Consider the following 6,073-nt stretch of genomic DNA (forward strand, 5'->3'; position numbering starts at 1 on the left):
AACTTCAGGAAACCTGCCAGTCACCTAGTCACCTACCGTTCTGGCAGACACACTAGCCAAATTGACTACATCCTCGCCAGAAAAAGGGAAAGATGGCTGCTTATAAATGCCAAAACCTTCCCAGGCAAAGAATGTACCCCACAACATAGACTAGTAGTTAGCAACTTCAGAATCAGGGCTAAATGAATGCCCAGAAGATGACCAGCATGGATGAGAAGGGTCTGGAAACTTAAAGATCCTGTGAGTGGACAGAGATTTAGAAACGTATTACTCGAAGCCTTTGACGAAATAGAAGGGGATATAACATCACATGATGTGGAAGACAACTGGAGGTTTCTACGGGACAATCTGTTGAGGGCCACTGACCAGATCTGTGAATGGTGCAAAGTTCCCTCTCGACCCAAGGTAATGTGGTGGTGGAACAATATTGCTGACAGGGCTATTATGGAAAAGAAACAGGCTTGATTCTTCAACAATGGAACTACGAAATGCTATCGTCTTTCATTTAAGATTTCCTTAATTATCTTTCACTAAGTATGTTCTTTAATTCTTTGATGAACTGGTAACTACTAATATCCTTTATTAAAGATATTTCTTAATTTTTTCTCTCCAAAGATGGAATGGTTGACTTACATGGAAAGCTTTGCTCAATGACATGATCCACTTGCTCAGCTATTCTAGAAACCACTGTAAGAAACTTTACGTTTCATTTCTTAATCCCTTATTTACTATAACTACTCCGCAATTATGTTTGTATTATAGATTACATACTCTAAAGTGATACCACATTTTACTCATTCATCTCTCTTTCTAATATATATCTACCAGCCCAATGATGAACCACTTGTAGCCATCTTTGATAGGCAGCTTCAAAAACACCTTTGTTTCAGCTGGTGTTCAAGATGGAGTTTTAGTGGTAAACCAACCTGAGCACTTATAGTACAGTACATATGTATTACATTGTCATTAGATGAAGTTTTTTTAAATATATGTGTATATTTATATATATTTGTGTGCATATATATATAAATGTTTATAAATATATAATGTGTGTGCATACATTATATATATATATATATATATATATATATATTGAACACTCAATATTTCATCTACATTCAATACTTTCTTTCATGGTGCCATCCATTTTTATTTTATTTTATATTATATATTGTATATTATATTATATATTGTATATTCCATATTCTATACCCCACATTAGTTCTGCAGGAATATAAATAAAACATAAAAAACAGACAGTGTTGGAACTCTTTTAAGCAAAATAATATATTCCTCTATACACAATCATACAAAAAAAACCCACCTTTTTTTGTATTTATTTTTACTCGCATATATATATATATATATATATATATATATATATATATATATATATATATATATAATGTATGCGCATGTGCACACACACACACACACACACACACACACGACAGGCTTCTTTTCTGTCTGCCAAATCCACTAACAAGGCTTTGGTTGACCCACAGCTATAGTAGAAGACACTTGCCCAAGGTACCACGCAGTGGAACTGAATCCAGAACTGTGTAGGTTTCAGTCATAGGACTGCAGCTATGGTGGAGTACCACCTTAATTTATTTTCGGTCAGCTTTGTTGTCCCTTTATGGCTGGAAGCTGGTCTGTGATTGAGTTGGTAGCAGCTGATCTCCTCTGAGTGCATCCTTCAATGGCTGACTGGTCTGGTATCATTGTTAGGAGCTTATCCAATATTTTTTTTCGTCTAATGTTTTGGAAGAGGTTCCTTTGATATTTTTGATTATTTTAGGCAGGCAATTGAACAGTTGAGGACCTCTAAATATCAGACTTGTACAATAAAGTGTTTTTGCTTGTGATTTTGAAGGTGGTATATGTGGAAGCTGATAGTATCTAACAGTTTGTGCATTAAAATTCTCTTTAATGCTGAAGTTTGGAACAGGATTGTAGAGATACAACACTTTCAAATATTCCCAGTAGTTAAGGCTTTTAAAGGTATTATAGTTCTATATTTAAGGGATGAGGAATTGTGTACATTATTTACACTATTTACAATTGACGGATATTTGTCCTCATCTTGTTTGTTGTTAACACAATGTTTTGGCTGATATACCCTCCAGCCTTCATTAGGTGTCTTGGGGAAATTTCGAACCTGGGTTCTCATTCCTAAGGTATTTTTTTATGTTATTATTATTATTATTTAGCCTAATTACTGGTTCTCTTGTCATGAAGGTTTGTAGAATCCATCCTATGAGATGTCAGCATTTAGAGGTCAGTTTATTGATGTGGCTAATGAAAAGATACATCATTTGATATGATTACTTTAAAGTTCTGTGTGCCATTAGCACTCTGAATCATTCTGGTGTCAAATATGATTTGTATGTATTCCCTCTGTAACAAAGAACCTGAAATTTTGATGTATCAAATACCACATTATTTCAATCCACCCATTGATAAATGAGGTTTAGCTCATTTTGGAATGTAATAGTATCTTCTGGAATTTGAATAGCCATTGATATTTTTGCATTATTGGCATAACTCATTTGTTTGGATGAGTGCACTTCTGATAGGGTGGTGATAAATAATAATATTACTAGAACTGTTCCTTGAGGCATACTACTTATTACAAGTGACTTTGCAGAGCAAAAACCATTTCCAGCAACAGATTGGCTCCTACCATGTAGGAAGTCAAAGAGCCATTCTCTGAGTTTTCCTGTTTTACCAAGATCCCTTAACTTATGACAGATGATTCCATGAACAAGCTTGTCAAACGCTTTAGCAAAATCAAAGTATATACAGTCAGTGTCCTTTCCTCTCAAGAGATTATTAAGAATAGTGTTATGGTGCTGTAATAGTTGTGAAAGGTAACTTCATCCAGTTCAAAAACCATGCTGTATGTCATCTACAAGATGACATACAGCATGTAGATTCTATTACAGACAATGTGGTTCATGATTTTATATGTGTGAGATATGAGAGACACGAGACTGTAATTTTTAGCTTCAGCCCTGCTACTCTTCTTTGTGTATAGATGTTACTATTGTGTCTTTCAGTAGTTCTGGGAATTTTCCTGTACCTAGTGACTTTTGAAATAGTATCTTTAATGGTTTCATGAGACTGTATTTGCACATTTTTAGCAGTATGGCTGGGAGACCATCTGGTCCAGATGCTGAGTTTCAATCTCGGTCATTAGCTGTAAGTATATCATCTTCCATCATATCAATTAATTTTAGATGAGTTCTGAGGGTCAAAGAATTCTTTTGGCCTATATATTATTTTGTTAACTATAGGTTGGGAAAATGCACTGTCATAATGTCAACTCAAGAAGTGCATATTTGTGATGAATTATTTGTAATATGATCCATTTTGATCCAGTAGAGAGCAATCTGGTTATGTGTAGCTGATTTTTGTTTAGTGAAGTGGAAAAAAAAACTTGAAAATAGATTTTATATTTATACTGCTTATTGTTTCCTTAGTGAAGTTTCTTTTTCATGAGATAGTTTTAGGTCCAGTTCAATGTTCTTTTTTTTTCTCTCAATCTCATCTGTTGAGAGAGATTGGTTTTTTAGTTGTTTTGTTGGTTTGGTTCTGTTACATGTTAGTATTTGTCTATCTCATGGAATCAAATACTTGTAGGAATAGGTGTGTTTATATGGGGTATGCTTTCAACAGATCCTGATTAACTCTTACATAGAAAATTCATTCCCTCATTAACATTGGGGTTCCCAATATGTGGAGACCAGTTTGTTTCAAGGATTTCAATTTTGATTTCCTTCCACTTGGCCTTCCTGAAATTCAAGTTCACTTGGAGTGAGTTATGTTTGATGTTATTTGTGTGTGTTGCCTTCCTTGATACTTGTATAATGTTGTAGTCAGAAATAGCTGTGTGACCTGAACATTGTGAAGTCTGTATTAGTGTTAAAGTCTAGGTTGAATATCTTATTTCCCCTAGTTGGACAGGCATTGATTTGTTGCATGAGGGAGTCTTTAGTGGCATTGAGAAGAGCATTCATATGTCACCTGTTCAGGTTGGATATAACACTCAGGCCAGCTGAGACTAGGAAAATTGAAGTCCCCTGCTAATGGTACATTGGCCTATGGGCTGAGCTTATTTGGGGTTTGACTTATGAGCAACAAAGCATCTTCGAAGTGATCTCCATGGTTAGCTGCATCAGGAAGACAGCAGGTAATGTCTATGATCAAGTTGAGGTCAATCACATGCATTATTAGTGTATTACACACTGTGTTGAAGTGGGATAGGAGGACATTTGTTGCCAGGTCTTCTTGGATGAAGATCACTATTTCTCCTTATTTCTGTATTCTATTGTCAGTTCTGCATAGTATATAACCTGACATATGTACTTCTGCATCCAGTATGTCTGGGGTCAGGTGTGTTTTACTTAGTGCTACACATATTGTCTTTTCATTGTACAAGGTCTCTCTCACTGCACAAGCTCTCTAAAATATGATACTTTAGTTCAATTTGTGAAGTGTGAAAGACCTTGTATATTCGATATTATTATTGAGTTGAGATTGTGCGTTAATGACATCAATGGTGTAGTAAGCATTGGCTGGTGCTGTATGAGAGCTAGAAGTTTTTAAAAATTTCTTTTGCCAGGTTCATCATTGCTAAAAAAGAATTTTCTTCTTTTGGGAGGGTTTGTTGTCTGGAGTTGGTATTGCACTGTTGAATATGGTTGTAGTTATATGGTTTGCAGCTGCATTGTGCCCAGTAGATATCTGGGTGACTTCTGGGTTTTGATGAAAGTCTGGAACAACACTGCCACTGTAAGGGATGTTTCTACTGTGAATTTGGTAGTATCATGCTTTTACTAGTGCATCAGGTCCCTGAAAGATGAGACATAATCTTTTGTGTTGGGATAGTCTCTTGCATTGAGAATAGTAGCAGGCATATGTGGGGGATTTGTGTGTTCATAATTTTCTTTTATTTACAGTTGGCAGATTTATCATGGAGCAGTCAGGTATACATCCAGATTGAGGTGGACTGTGGGGGAAGAAAATATTAGTAGTGGTAATGGTAGTACAGTAGAATAGGATAATGATGGTGATGATGGATCTCTTGTGTTATTCTGAGAAGAATTTCAGTGGCCTGACTGTGGAGAAGAGCTAGAGACTGTGTTGTTTAATAGGTCATCTATTGTTCTAGCATTGAAAAATGACTTCCAATGCTGATCTTGTTCTTGCTATTGTTTAGATGTGGTGAGGGTAGTAGCAGTAGAACATGTTGACAATGATGATGAAGGGTCACTTGTGATATTCTGAGGAAATGAGGAAGTAATTAGCTGAACTGTGAAGGGCTCTTGATTGTGGGGTTTAATAGTTCATCAACTGTGCTAGTATTGAGAGAGTGGATGTGGTTGTTGCTGTTGTGTGTGTGTGTGTGTGTGTGTGTGTGTGTATATCTATATATATATATATATATATAATTTAAATATAGGATAAAATCTTTATAAGAATTTATCAAGTAGTTAGCGTAGAAAAACCTCATAAGGGAAAAATTTATTAATTATTCCCTATAAATATATTTATTTATTTATATTAAGGGCATTACTATATATAAATGCCTCATGCTAGGACGGACTCTTAAAGTCAAAACGACCATAATAAACACATAGTACCGAACACGAGGAAATGCAACACTCAAAGTGAGCCACCTAAAATCAGACTCAGTTATATATCATATGATTTCGAAATTAATGCACAAGATGCAGTCTTTTCTCATCAGTACAAGCATAGTCAAGACATATAAAAATAAACAAAAATCAACATACCAGGCGAACATCACATGTATCCAGCATAGTACATAGAAATTGTTTACACCTATATATCGATGTAAGAGGCGAGCTTTTCAAATTGCATCTCAGTACACGTGTTTGTTCAGAATAAAATTCAGTATTGAATATAATCCGGTTAAATTTACAGTTTAAATATAGGATAAAATCTTTATAAGAATTTATCAAGTAGTTAGCGTGAAAAAACCTCATAAGGGAAAAATTTATTAACTATTCCCTATATGTATATATATATATATATATATATATAT

The sequence above is a fragment of the Octopus bimaculoides genome, chromosome 1 (genome assembly GCF_001194135.2).
Source record: "Octopus bimaculoides isolate UCB-OBI-ISO-001 chromosome 1, ASM119413v2, whole genome shotgun sequence".
In the NCBI taxonomy this organism is placed as follows: Eukaryota; Metazoa; Mollusca; class Cephalopoda; order Octopoda; family Octopodidae; genus Octopus; species Octopus bimaculoides.